Source organism: Aedes albopictus, chromosome 3 (genome assembly GCF_035046485.1).
Source record: "Aedes albopictus strain Foshan chromosome 3, AalbF5, whole genome shotgun sequence".
NCBI lineage: Eukaryota > Metazoa > Arthropoda > Insecta > Diptera > Culicidae > Aedes > Aedes albopictus.
In genome coordinates, this window is record NC_085138.1 from 191,147,197 (window position 1) to 191,163,229 (window position 16,033).

The 16,033-nt window shown below is 36.5% G+C and overlaps 1 long non-coding RNA gene across 2 annotated transcripts in view; it reads left to right on the forward strand.

Annotated features, from left to right (window-relative positions):
- Positions 1–16,033, forward strand: part of LOC109429113 (uncharacterized) — a 120,339-nt gene that overhangs the window by 9,923 nt on the left and 94,383 nt on the right. The window contains exon 2 of one of the 2 annotated variants that reach the window (XR_009998817.1): positions 4,112–4,748. This is a non-coding gene — a long non-coding RNA (uncharacterized LOC109429113). The remainder of the gene's footprint in view (positions 1–4,111; positions 4,749–16,033) is intronic. The other variant, XR_003894927.2, reaches the window with a different exon arrangement.

Genomic DNA, 16,033 nt, shown 5'->3' on the forward strand with positions numbered 1-16,033 from the left:
GTGGTTAAACAGACCGCACGGATCATTATCATGCTCATTTTGCCCCAATTCCCCAGTTTTTATTGACTTTTATATGAAACTTGCTCTAAAACACTTATGAAACATGACTGCAGTTTGCCTTGAAGGACTTTTCTGAAGGATTAATATGCAGGGAATCGATTGGAAGTGATTGCAGTGACCGCATGAATGTATTTAAGCTTATTTTACTCTAATTCCCCCCACATATTATGTTTTGTATGAAATATGCTCTAAAACTCACCGGAAATATATGAGTGGTATGTTAAGAAGCGTTTATTTGGAGGATTATGATACCAGGAATCGATTAAAAGTGACCGAGCGAATCCGATTATGCTCATTTTACCCTCATTCTCCTCATATATTGAGTTTTGTATGAAATAAGCTATATAACTCGTTAATTTGAAGTGCATACCACTTATATTTTTTTTGTGAGTTGTGGAGCTAATTACATACAATACACAATATATTCGGGGAATCAGAGTAAATTTAGCATAATTACATTCACGCGGTCACTACAATCACTTCTATTCAATTCCTTGTATCATAATTCACTGAATAACTCCTTAACAGCATAGGCCCATAAGTTTCTTGTGAATTAGAGAAGTAATTTCATACAAAACTCAATATATTTGGGGAATGAGGGTAGAATGAGCACCATTACATTCGCCCGGTTACTGCAATCACTCTTAATCGATTCCTTGTATCATAATCCACTGAAGAAACCCTTCATAGCATACCACCCTTAAGTTTCTTGTGAGTTATATAGCTATTTTCATACAAAACACAATTTGTGGGGGGAATTAGGGTAAAATAAGCATACATACATTCATGCGGTCACTGAAATCACTTCCAATCGGTTCTCTGCATATTAATCCTTCAGTAAAGTCCTTCAAGGCAAACTGCAGTCATGTTTCATAAGTGTTTTAGAGTTTCATATAAAAGTCAATCAAAACTGGGGAATTAGGGCAAAATGAGCAGGATAATGATCCGAGCGGTCTGTTTAACCACTTTCATTCGATTTTCCAGACAACTTTACGCCTAATACCATTTTGTTCATTAGAAAAGCTGGATGCGTTCGTGAGATACAGAACTTAGTGTCGGTTTGTACTGTTTTTTTTTACCACTGTGCAGTGCACAGTGGCGGGCCTCCATACAAAAGTCGGACAAAACCTCAAATGTTAACCGAAATTGCTAAAATTCACAGGTTATGATGATTTTCGTTCCCTAAATATATTTCTGATATGGAACTTATCATATATTTTGATTTTACTATATTAGGGTGGTTCAAAATTTTGAAATCTGCTGATTATGGAAAGCATGTAAAAATAATCGATAATAAGCTATCATGATGTGCTTTCTGAACGTAGCTTTTGATTATCCTTTTAATTTGGGGGTTCTTAAATCATGTATTGGTATTGAAATATACTATAATTGTGTATTTGTTGCTGTTAGGGTGGTCCAAAATCCTCAAAACTACATAAATCATTAGAAAAAATCGTTTACCAACGTTTTCTTTCAATGGATCAATTCAGATACACACCAATGTTGGCTGACAAGACGTGGTCTATTCTCAGGGGCTGCCCATAGATCACGTGACATTTTGCGGTGGGTGCACGTTATGGGGTCAGATAGTATAGTATAGTGAACTGCGTAAAAGTTGAACTGCTTTTTAACAATTTCGTTTCAACAACTTCATATATACTCTTTCGAGTTGGGGTTTTAAGGTACATCGATGTACATCGACATCTATATATATAAAGAATTGACAATTCATATTCGCAATATTGAAGGGAGTTTTTGATAAACGATTATCAGAGATCGGTAATCATATTTATGAACAGTAGAGCTCCAGCAAATATTTTCAAAATCTTTATCACTCTGTGTGTCGTTCAGTAGAAATGTGTTTAACGAAACTGCATGAATTACATACAATAAAACTTCAAGTTGAAAAATCAATAAAAGGAGTTTCACTAAAGAGGGCAAAATGTTTGTTTCATAAAATTGCGATTAAAATATTCAAAGATTGCCTTGGTGATCGCGACGTTTACGCAGAAAAATATTTAACGTAGCGTTTAACGCCGTTTAGTGAACTCGAGTAACTCTGTCAAAGGATGCAAATTCTTAGTGGAATTCAAAGGAACCGTACTTAACCCGATTTTCTTTTATTTAATGGTTTGTAGTTATTTTTACATGTTTTCACGGTTGTTTTTGTCTTTTTTTTTTTGAAGGATAAAAAAGTTAGTTGTATCTGGTGAAGCAACATATGGGTAGTGTCTAAGAAAATAAAGGCTTATTCATACTTAGTCATCACTTCTTTCCTCTCCAGCTTACTGTTTTAAACTGGAGCACCCACCTTTTATGTCAAAAAATAAAATAATATTAAAAATAAAAAATAAAAAAAAAATGTTAAAGCTGGCCCAAGAGCTGGCCATTACATTATTACATTATCAGACAAGACCCCCACCCCCTCCCTCCCACTCCCCCCCCCCCCCTTATGACCATCTGAATTGGTGAAAGTCTCTTACAAGAATGAAAATTACACTAAATTGTTAGTATTCTGAAGTCAACATAGTTCAATGTTAAGATAAAATTTAAACTTCAAACATTATCACTTCCTCCACAACCATGCGGCTCCATTGTGACCTGAGAGAAAACCAAATTTTTTTTCGCGCTTAGCGCAAAAATGCGCAAACAGTGACCTATATAGCCAAAAACTAGACAAAATTGCACGTCAGATCCGCGATACGGCGTCGTTTTCTGATGTTTCCTAAACAAGTACTGGATCTCTTTAATACGAAGTTTTTCTTCAAAATTTCATAAAAGTCAATATGTTTGCATATTGTAAAAACATAATAATTTTGTGGTTGAATTCCAAACAATCCCTGAAATGTAATGGTTATTCATACCCAAAAACACAAAAAATATTGTCACATTATTCAAGTCTTCCTAACTTTTACAACGAGCTCATGAAGGAAGCTCATAAAATAAAGACAATAAATACTAATATTGTAGCACATAAAACTTCAACTTTGAAAAAATCTACAAGATTCAATTTTTGACCAAATCTCTTGAAAATTTGGGGTTTTCTTAGTTGAAATATCTATAATGTAAGAAAAATATTAGAAAAATAAAATATTGAAGTCGATTTTTGAGGTTTTGTCCGGCTTCCGGCCACTGTGCAGTGGGTCGCGATCCATAGTTTGAGAAAAGCTGGTATATCATGTAAACATTATATGTCATGTATTTATATACTATATATATATATATATATATATATATATATATATATATATATATATATATATATATATATATATATATATATATATATATATATATATATATATATATATATATATATATATATATATATATATATATATATATATATATATATATATATATATATGTCATGTATTTATATACTTATTTATATATTTATGTATTTAGCATAACTCAGGATGATTACATGACGTATAACACAAATTTAGATGATATATCATGTAAACCGTCTTAGCATGAAGTTTACATGACTAAACTAAAATGAAGTTTGCATGTCGTGTAAACCTCATTATTTTTATCTATGTATAAGAAGTAGAAAAGAATAAAAATTCATTATTAATGAAAAAATGGAAAAATATAAAAAAATACATGAAAATGTCAAAAGTGGGCGTTGGTCAGTTATAGAATTGATGTACAATATAAATAAAATATTCCATAACATTTTAATGCCTATCATTTAGTAACGAAAACTTCATCGGACGAGTGTGCCAACAATGCCGATTAAAACCATGGATGCCCTTCCAGCAGATTCACCGTGACGTATAGTCTGCGGGGTCCCATAAGATCTCGATTGGTGAAAAGACGATCGATCTTGTGTTCCTCCAGCTCGACGTCGTCATCGTCGTCGTCGTCGCTCTGAGCGCTGAAAAGAGGAAAGTCTAAAAAAAGTACCGCGGAAGACAACGACGAAGAAAACCTGCCAGCACCGATGCTGCGAGATAGGGAAGAAATCTGGTGCAAGGATCAGCATGAATTTAAATCGATGTTAAACACGCGCATGATTGAAAAGATCTTTATATCCATTTTAAAGTGGCCGGCGGCTGCGGCGCAACGAAAACCGCTCTTTTGAGACTCACCGTGATCGTCAAGTGTTCTAGAGTAAAAGTGTTAATTTTATTGATTACATTTTACCGCCTCGCCTCGTCGTCATTTTCCCTTAAGTCATTGGCCATTACCTTCTATTACACAGGGGATGATGATCTCTTCATTCAGCGTGATTTTACTCTAGCTGACTCGGAAAGTTACGCGCACGGCCCAGCCTGTGAATGTCTAACCCAGTGAAGATAGTGAAAAAATGTACTTATACTAGCAGCGATTTTTCGGTTGCGTCTGTTTAATGCCACTTCGCCGGAGCTGCTACCGTGGAGACCCCAAAATGCTGCAAAAAGTGTGTTAATAAATAGTGTTTAAAGATCACTGAACTTGTGGACTAGTGGATGCCAGCGAAGGAGAAGAAATAAAAAACGTGTGTTGTCTCGAGAGAGGGGAAAAAGTTGATGATTTTCGTAATTATTGGCCCGGCTGCAATTACTGTGTGGTGGGACCTGAGAAAAAAAACATCCAACGTGAGCGAGTGAGTCAGATTGAAGCTGCAGCGTGACGCTTTTTTGCGATATGTCCCTTCAGATCGGGATGTTTGGCTGATTATTTGGATTTTATCAAGAAAGGTAGGTAATTGTTTTCGTTTGCTTTGTTTTAACATTTTTTCAAACATGTTCTTCTTTAACAATTACTCATTTTCATTGAGTATTTTATTGAAACCTTATTATTTTTTTTTTTCGTTTTATGGCTCAACGTTCGCATTGGAACTTGGCATGCCTCTCTTCAACTTAGTGTTCTTAGGGCACTTTCACAGTTATTATTTAAAGGGCTTTCATTGCCGTTGCATGAATTTGTACATTGTGTGGCAAGTACAATGATACACTAAATATGCCCAGGAAGTCGAGAAAATTTTCTCGATCGGAACGGGAATCGATCCCGACCAGAACGGAAATCGAACCCCCCGTCTCCGGGTTGGCGATCCATAGCCTTAACCACCAGGCTAACTAGAGACCCAAAATGAAACCTTTGAGAAACCGGTAACCGGACGGAAGCTGGGGTCCCAACAAACATTTTTGCTGTATAAGATTGGAACAAACCACTATTAAGCAAAATTTAGCTTAAAAAACTACTATTCAGCTAGTTCTGTTACTTGGGGTAACATTGATCAAAATTGTCGATGTTTGTTGATTAATTTCCTTGTAGAAGTAAACTTTACATGTTCCATATTTTTAGATCGAGTACCTACTGACCCTCTGAGCTCTCTGTATTTTGAAACTTTGTGTTTGTATGGACGTCTTGATTCCAGAATAATTTGGATGACCTATAGGTATCTGTAAATCACCAAGTGAATATGCCAGTGGTATACTTGTAATATTATGAGGAACAACTGAAACAATCGTAAAATAATTACATCGATACAGTAAAAAGAAGCAAGAGTAGAGCTTGTAGACCTTGAAGGTCGTACTTCCAGAATAGTTTGGATGATCTAGATCTCCAAGTGTACAAACTCAAAACAGATTTGTGGGCTTGGCAAAAAACGCGCACATCTGTGTGCTCAGTAAAACTATTAGCTGGTATCCCAGCAAAATATGAAGATTGTTAGCTAACTCTCAGCAAAACGATTTCCGAACATCAGCAATGGATTGCCAAAATTGCTCAGAACTCGGAAAAATAGTTATTTTCTGATTACTCGGCTGTGCAAATCTCGGCATAAGAATGGAAAAAAAATGCAGATATCCCAGCATTCTGATTTGAGTGTGCATGCTGCAAAGATATCAGAATTGCACTCTGAGACTCTTAAAGTAGCGTAGAATATATTTCGCGACAATTCGATACAATAAAAATGTCCTAAGATTTATAGATATTGTGACCGATACTTCAAAATACATTGAGATCCATCTGTGTGCCAGTGGACACCCATAGCAAAACATAGAGATACTCGTACTGATATGATGTATAACAGACACGAATGTGAAAAAAAATATGCCGATAGAGTGTGGAGAAACAAGAGTGGAGACTGTAGACATTGAATTCATTAATAGTTTAACCCTTTGAAGCCAGATTTTTTCAAAGTGTTATTCTGGATTTTTTTCTACGTTTTCCTGTAGTTTGGTGGTCAATAGTATAAAAACGATAGAATATTATGCAGAATATTTTTCTGGATATCCTAGGTCATCCAAACTATTCCTGAGTTTAGATCCTTAAGTCTATGGGTGTAACGGTAACTTCTTTCATTATACAAAGTTACGATTTGAAATCTATCATGTCCAGTAAGTCTTCTGAAAGGTTAATGGACAATATGAGATCAATCGGGATATCCTAGGTCATTCAAACTGTTCTTGAGTTTGGATCCTAAAGTCTATGGGTGTAACGGAAACTTCTTTCGTTATACAAAGCTTCGATTTGTAATCTATCATGTCCAGTAAGTCTTCTGAAAGTTCAATAGACAGTATTAGATCAGTCGGGATATCCTAGGCCATCCAAACTGTTCTTGAGTTTGGATCCTAAAGTCTATGGGTGTAACGGAAACTTCTTTCGTTATACAAAGCTTCGATTTGTAACCTATCATGTTCAGCGAGTCTTCTGAAAGTTACAGTGGTTGTTTCTATCAACTTAGCGTCATAACAGCAATGAGCCCATAATATCCCAAAAATATAAAACAACGCGTATTGTTCCTCTAACTGCTTTGGTAAGTACAGTGGATTATGTAACACTTTTTAACGTAGTGGCAAAAGCTATTATCACAAATGTAGACCTGAAGCTGTAGTCTCCAGAGTAGTGTTGTTGATCTGGAATATCTCAAAACTATCTTAAAATGACTCATGCTAGGCCAGGGGGATTACAGATTACAGTCTAAATTTCATCGTGAGACTAATTACTTTTACTATAAAGACCTAACCTTCAGGATAGTTTGGACGACCCTTAATAAGGTTCATATAATAATATATAGTGAACTTCAGGTTGATCCAGTCACCGCGATTGATTATGAAACGCTACTCAGTATGTCAGATGTAGCTGATGTTATGAGTGTAGACCTGAAGTTCTAAACTCATAGATAGTTTGACTGACCTGGAACAGTCCAATAGTGTTTTCAAAAGACGTTTGAGGTTTCAAGAGCTTCACGGATCTCAGCAGATTATGCTATGCTATTGGACGACCCTGATTATCCCAAATGTTTATAATAAAAAGTAGACTTCAAATTGGTCCAGTAACCACGGATAAATATGCAACGTTACTCAGTATAACAGATATGGATACTGTTACGAGTGTCGACCTGAAGTCCTGAACTTGAAGGTAGTTTGGCTGAGCTGGAATATCCCTATAATGTCTGTAAATGATATTGTAGATGTCAAGAGCTTCACAGATCCCAGCAGATTATGCAATACTATTATTTATGGCGAAAATACATAAAGTTTTTCTTGTAGATTTGAAGGACTTCATTATAGAACACTTTGGACGACCCCGAATGTTCCAAAGGTTTATAATAAAATAAAAGTAGACTTCAGATTGCTCCAGTAACTGTGGATGTAGCGTTATAATAAATATGGATACTGTTTGGCCAAGGTAGTTTGGCTGACCCGGAATATCCTTGTAGTGTCTATAAATCACATTTGAGATTTAAAGAGCTTCGCGGACCCCAGCAGATAATACAATACTATTATTTATGATGAAAACACATAAAGTTATTCTTGTAGATTTGAAGGACTTAATTATATAACACTTTGAACGACCCTCAATGTTCCAAAGGTTTATAACAAGCTCCGGTGACTGCGGTTGATTATGCAACGTTACTCAGTATAACAGATATGGCTACTGTTACGAGTGTAGACCTAAAGTTATGAACTCCAAGGTAGTTTGGCGACCTGGAATATCCCTGTAGTGGCTATAAATGACATTTTACTTGTCGAGAGCTTCACGGATCCCAGTAGATAATGCAATGCTATTATTTGTGGCGAAAGTAGATTTGAAGGACTTAACTAAAGGACAATTTGGAACACCTAGAACATCTCAGAATATTAAACACCTTTGGATATTCTTGAAGAAGGCTAAATGAATACACATAAACATTACCCACATCCAAGTTCATTGAGAACAACTGGTATGTCAATCATTTCGTTTTTCTAAATTTCCTGGTGTTCAGGATGTTCTAGATTATCAATGAAGTCCCAAATACATATATCCCCATTTTTCCCTAATAGAGAACTCAATTTAAAACAACTTTGCCGAAGACAGTATTCTGTTTTATCGAATTGGTGAATTTATACAGCCATTTCTATGTTGGGGTCATATACGACCCCTCCGGCTCCAAAGGGTTAAGACATTAATTCCAGAATAGTTTGGATATCACAGAATATCCCATGAATGAAAAACGTTATAGTTGTACACTGGTGCTCCATCAGCAGCATAGACTACATTCCACGAACATGCATTACAATTAGAGCACGATGATACAGTATGTAGATATTGCAACCCAAAGTTCAAAGCGTATTGGATGCCATTTGTGTTTCACGGAATATCCAATTACCACAGTATCGAGTTATTGGTTATTGTGCGAGGTCTGGTGGACATAATCGTGACTAAATTTCTTGAACAGATGTACAGAAGTAATGGTAGATACTGTATATAATAAATAAAACAATTCCAGAGTAGTTTGGATGACCTAGATGACCCAAAACATGTACCACGAATTTTCGAGCGGAGGCCTTAAAAAGGATCTGTGAAAACTGTTCATGATTAGCAAAACGATGAAATTTGGGCAAAAACAAGAGAATTCATAAATAATACAAAAAATGCCACGTTTTTACGGCTGCCAGTAAAGGGGGAAGCGTGCAAAGAGGGAAAGTGCCATGCATTTTAAAGTATACAACTATTCTCCTTGACTATAAAAACTATGAAAACAAAGAAGATATTGCATTTTTACTTAATCCTTTGAAGCCGAAAATTTTCCAAGCGTTATGTATTATATAGTTTTTTCCACATTTTTCTGTAGTTTTGGTGTTCAACAGCATAAAAAGGATAGAATATGGTGCAGGCTATTTTTATGGATATCCTAGGTCATCCAAACTATTCTTGAGTTTCGATCTTGAAGTCTACGGGTGTAACGGTAACTTATTCCACTATACAAAGTTACGATTTGTAATCTATCATGTCCAGTAAGTTTTCTGAAAGTTCAATAGACAGTATCAGATCAGTTGGAATATCCTAGATCATCCAAACTGTAATTGAGTTCAGATACTAATGTCTACGGGTGTAACGATAACTTTTTTTCATTATAAAAAGCCACGATTTGTAATCTATCATGTCCAGCAAATTCAATAGACAGTATCAAATCAGTCGGGATATCCATGGCCATTCAAACTGTTCTTGAATTTAGATCCTAAAGCCTACAGATTTAACGGTAACTTCGGTAACTACGATACGTTATCTATCATGTCCAGGAAATTTTCTGAATGTTCAATGGACATCATCAGATCATCCTGGGGTCATTCAAACTATTATGATGTAGCATCTACAACAATTGAAGTTTCTGTTTAGGCTATATACAGTTATGTTGCATAATCTATTATACTTACTGGAGCTCACAGAATATAATCAGATACTATGACATAGCTTCGGGATATTCAGAATCGTAAGCACTGTTCTGCAATATATTACATGGAATCTTCAGCCAAAATTATATCTTTTTTGCTGTTTTGAAATACACAACATTACCAAATATAATGATTGTATCCAATTCATTTATTTATAATTGATCGCTTTGACGTTCGCCAGTGTACACGTTGCTGAATGATGCAAACGAAAATTACCGGCGATTTGTGTAGTAGTGTCCGCGTTAGACAAACGTCAAATCGAAATAGCCGACAGTGTCTCGCGTGGTTCTACCAACCGGTGGCTGTGTGCCCATGAAAAAGACACCGGGCAAAATTTTTAAATTAATTCCTCTAAGAGTTACGTCTGTTTGTATTTGTGTGTAACTCTATGTAGCGGGAAAGAGTTTTGATACAATTATTAACTGAAATTCTTAGTTATAGAGAAGTTTAGTAATCCTGAAATATCTCAAAGGTACCAATAGGTTTCACAGAAGTTCACGGATCAGGGTGGATTACACTAGGTAACGAAACTTTTCATTGCAAGTGTACAGGGGGTGGCCAAAATGTTTGGATAGGCAACTTTTTTTTGGCCCCTGTAGATATAAAGTTGTGTACTTCATGAAAGATTGGATGGCATAAATTATCACAAAACTATCATAGAGTGACCTCGAGAGTAAAGAGGTTCATGGATCCTATTTGGTTGTGTAACATTACTCTCTAAAACGAAATCATCAGTGGTTGTTTTTATCAACTTAGCTCCATAAGAGTAAGGAAGACCCATAATATCCCAAAAAAATATAGTAAGGCTTATCGTTCCTCAAACTACTTTGGTAAATACAGTTGATTATGAAATACTACTTAACGTAGGGGAAAAAGCTATTATCACAAGTGTAGACCTGAAGCTATGGTCTCCGGAGTAGTTTGGTTAATCTGGAATATCTGGAAAGTATCTTGGAATGACTTATGAAATGCCAGTAGGATTACACATTACAGTTTTGGATGAGTAATGTTACACTTCATTGTGAGAATAATCACTATTACTGTCAGGAGAAAAGCTTCAGAACATTTTGGATGTCCAAAAGGTTTATAATAATATGTAGTAGACTTCAGGTTGGTCCAGTAATTGCGATTGATTATGCAACGTTACTCAGGATTTCAGATATGGCTGCTATTAAGAGTGTAGACCTGATGTTCTGAACTCTAAGGTAGTTTGGCTAATCTGGAATATCCCTATAGTGTTTCTAAATGACATTTTAGATTTTAAGAGCTTCACGAATCCCACCAGATTATGTAATGCTATTATTTATGGTGAAAACACATATAATTATCATTGTAGATTTGAAGGACTTCATTATAGGACAGTTTGGACGACCCTGAATGTCTCAGAAGGTTTATAATAATATCGACTATAATTCAGATTGATCCAGTAACCGTGGTTGATTAGGAAAATTTACTCAGTATAGCAGATATGGCTGCTGTTAAGAGTGTAGACCTGATGTTCTGAACTCTAAGGTAGTTTGACTGACCTGGAATATCCTTATAGTGTCTGTAAATGACATTTTAAAAGCTTCGCGAATCCCACCAGATTATGTAATGCTATTATTTATGGCGAAAACACATAGAATTATTATTGTAGATTTGAAGGACTTTATTATAAGACTGTTTGGACGACCCTACACCAATGCAATGGTTTATAATAATATACAGATTGGTTTTCAGATTGGTCCAGTAACTGCAGTTGATTATACAACGTTATTCAGTATAACAGATATGGCTACTGTTACACGAGTTCTGTTGAAGTTCTGAACTTCAAAGTAGTTTGGATGACCTAGAATATTCTCATAGTGTCTATAAATGGCATTATAGACTTAAAGAGTTCACAAAACCCGGTTTATTATGTAATGCTATTATTAATGGAGAAAACACATAAAATTATTTTTGTAGATTTGAAGGACTTTACTACAGGACAGTTTAGAACACCTAGAACATCCCAGAATATAAAATACCTGTTAATATTCTTGACGAAATTTAGCTTTTGAAACAACTGGTATGTCAATTATTTCGCGTCTGAAAACTTTATGGTGTTCAGGATGTTCTAGGTTGTCAACAAAGTCTCAAATACAAATATTCCCATTTTTCCTTAATAGAGGACTCAATTTGCAACAACTTTGCTGAAAACAGTGTTCAGTTTTATTGAATGTGTGAATTTATACAGCCGTTTCTATGTTCGGGTTATATACACTCCCGATCAAAAGTTTGGGGTCACTCCCTCTAAAACATGTAATTTTTTTAGGCCCATATCTCCGCCAATTTGCGTCCGATTTCAAAACCCTAGGCTTCATTCAAAAGATAATAAGTCAAAGAAACTGTAAACATGATTTAAATGAAACTTAAAAATAAAATGTATGTAAACTTAACTCACAGTTGTCAAATTTTCTAAAAAATAAATAAAAACTTACGGCAGTGTCGCTGGAAATTGGGTCGACCAAATTTTAAGATGAGAGCGGTGATATAACCTATTTTCTATAAGCTTTCAACTGCTTTTTACAGAACTTAGCTAAAAAATCTAGAAAAAAAGTTATTAGGTAGATTAACCCTTCATGTCATCGACCAAAAGTTTGGGGTCACCCCTCAATATGATGTATCGGCCAACAGTTTGGGGTCACTTTCGTAAAACGTAGAAAAGTTATATGGTGATATCTTCGTCATCTATTGTTCAATTATAATTCTTTTTGGCTCATTTCCTAGATAATTAACTAAATTTACGTTTGATGTCTTTAACTTAACGTATTTAACGATTTTTGTATATAAAAATGTCATGTAAAGTTAAAACATTTCACCACATTTCAAAAAATGAGGCAACTCTGCGTTAAGTTTTAGTATGCAGATTTCAACAAATATGTGTGGTTCAATGTCTATGCAGTAAGTATCATTCATTGTGTTTCAAATAAGCCAAGAAGAATTAAAATTGAATGAAAGATGACAAAGATAGCAACAAATCACTGTTTTACGAAAGTGACCCCAAACTTTTGGCCGATACATCATTTTGAGGGGTGACCCCAAACTTTTGGTCGATGACATGAAGAGTTAATTTACTTAATAACTTTTTTTCTAAATTTTTTAGCTAAGTTCTGTAAAAAGCAGTTGAAAGCTAATAGAAAATGGGTTATATTACCGCTCTCATCTTAACATTTGGTTGACCCAACTTCCAGCAACACTGCCGTAAGTTTATATTCATTTTTTAGAAAATTTGGCAACTTTGGGTTAAGTTTACATACATCATTTTTTGAAAAAGTTTATTTTAAATCATGTTCAAAGTTTCTTTGACTTATTATCTTTTGAATGAGACCAAGGGTTTTAAAATCGGCACAAATTGGCGAATATATGGGCCTAAAAAAATGACATGTTTTTGAGGGGGTGACCCCAAACTTTTGATCGGGAGTGTATGACCCTTCCAGCTCCAAAGGGTTAAAAAAGAAGATCGTCCCGGGTGTTTACGACGGGTTAACTTTCTGATGATGCTCATGTGGTCCGCTTGGACTATTTCGGCCATTCATTGCCCCTTCATAGTCATCGGCTTTGGTTTGGATTGGACATTATTATAACCCTAATGCTCGTAGTTCGTACCGAAAATCAGAACTCAGAGCCTCTCAAAGTGATCATGCTGAATGGCTCGCCTTCAAAGATTTATCTATATTGGCCTCTTCCAACTACTAGAAACAAGAAACAGATTTCAACGTTGAATTTGTTATTCCACCTATTTCAATTTACCACGTCACCTTTCATCCAAAGTCCAGATTGAAGGTTTGCTTCGTACGGAAGCAATGATTGGCGGATAATTGAAACCCAACCGTGTCATACAAAAAAAAATGAACGAAACTGTTTGTGAGATACGCATAAGGCAACGTCGTGTTTCTGACTGCCCAATTGAAGAATTCCATCTTCGTTTTCTAGGTAGGTATGAGAGATAATTTTCTTCCGGCACTTCTGTTAACGACATGACCTGTTCCATCATGATGTTTGCAAACATGAATCTGGATTTCAATTTTCATGTTTGGTCTTCTGTTGTTTTACTTAACAAGTCACACATCGTATCTATGCATCCAACCAAAAAAAAAATCAATAAAAATAACAAAAAAGCTGGACAGGATTCTACGCAATGCTGTAAACCAGTGTAGGTAATATATAAGTTCATACTAGAGTTCATATGTGTCTGAATTGCCGGTAATTATGTATGTCCTTCAATTATTAACAGCTACTTAATCTTACACGACCAAAACTTGCTACTTGGGTTTATAGAACAAGAAAATTATTACTGAGTTTACGACAACTAACATGTCGTTGGCACATGAGTTCGGAAATAGTATACTTCTAAATAATATGCTTTTGACAATGAATAAATTTAGTTACTTTCCTGTCGATTTCAATAAAAGTTACCCCTCAACTGTGAATACCACTCCCCTAGATAACTCGCTTCCGAGCAAGTCATTGCAAGTATGTAACAGCAAAAATAAGTGGCGCCCAAAATTAGTCCCAAAAATGGATGGAAACTTTCTCCTCAAATTCTCTGCAATCTTGGTGGCTGCAATTTGCATTTAGCCGTGGCTTTGGTATTACAAACATCTGCAGCACAATTGTACCTACTGCGCGTGATCGATCGCGCAAGGGCCAAATTTCCTGAGCTTCTTCAATCCCCCACATGTTCATAAGCCTACCAATGCTCGGACGAACGAAGGGCTCTGATGCCTACGGCTAATGCCCAGAAAGTCAATTGCGAGTGCGGTGGATGCCGTAGCAAGCTGAAGCTGGCGAAAAATAATGTGAAATAGACCTTCAAACTTAATGATACATTTGCGGTTTGGCGCAGTAACTGCGGTTTACACTGAATTTTACAAATCTCAACATAAATTACGCGAACATCAGCACCACCGACCACCTCGTATAGTCGGAATAATGCAAAAGTTGAAAATTGCCTGGACAATAGGTACACCCATCCGACGCGGGACAGAACGGCGTAGACGTGCACGTATGTAACTACTTTACGACTGCGTGGAAGAGGCATGCAAAAAAAAGTATCTTTTTTGGTGTCGTCGTCGTCGTCTGTCGTCGCCGTGATGGTGTCGGTCAATCTTCACCTCTGCTGGTTCCGTGCTTATATTTTGTGCACAAAGTGTTAGCAGCAGTTTGGAATATTTCAGCCGTATAGGCAATTAATTCAAATAGATTTTATTGCGGTGACATGGTTTGCGGAAAGTGGGGACGTGTGCTCAACTTTAAGCTTTTTTGTCAGTAGCCCGTTGAAAATCAGGAGTTTGCAATTGTTCATTTAACGGAGCACTACGAACGTTTATCCACAATGGGGACCCAGTCTAAATTGCTCAAATAGGCTCATACATCTATGCGTTGTCTAGCTACGAGTTCAATAACTGTTCAAGAGTATCCGAGAGCTCTCTGGAGTATAGGCCATTCGAGCGTAAGGGCGTAGTCAACCTGAAATGTCTTGACGCCCTTCTGAAACCTCGTGAAGACCACTGTGTCATCTGCATTGTAATTCGACTAGACTTCCAATGCACGCTAGTTGCACATGGTCTGAAAAATGCACATCAAGCAATCTAGTAGGCGAGCAAACTGTCGTCGCGTCACTACTCCGCGAACGTCAAAGTGTAAACACAAGTTACTTCCTGGGGCACCCGCTTGTCTACAATAATTCCAAGCTCCACACACACTTTAAGGCATATAAAGCCCTCTGAAACGCCCCTGAAACTCCCCGAATTTTCCCTGAAGCACACCTTTAAGCCTCTGAAGCCCCTTTTAAGCCCTGGAACCCATTTTCCTCTGTAACTCCTCCAAAACACTCTGACCTACCTCTGAAATGCCTTGAACTGCCTCTGAAAACCCATAAAATCCTGTCACTTTTTTTATAGAATGAGAAAATCTGCTGCCAAGAGGTGGTTCCTCGGGTTATATGAGGATCGACCCACTAAAAACTCATTTTCTCTTTTCCTTACCTTAGCGGTACGCCCGTTCGAGATGACTTCGAGATGGGGGGCTATTGGTAAGCGAACCACCCTTAAGTTGTCCTCTCTCCCCCGGAAGTTTGGGTCCTGACTAGTGCTGTAGATTACTCGCTGGACTCAAGCTAACGAATGGGAATGGGGGCAACTCAACTTGCTAATGGTCGGTCCGCCATTTTCTCTGTAGTTCAAATACGATTCGGAAAACCGTGGAAGTAACGGAATCCCACTTGTCCGCCCCCGTACACATGCTGTCAACAATGTTGTCCGGAGTGATATTTCTACCGCATATCTCCTGCATACTTG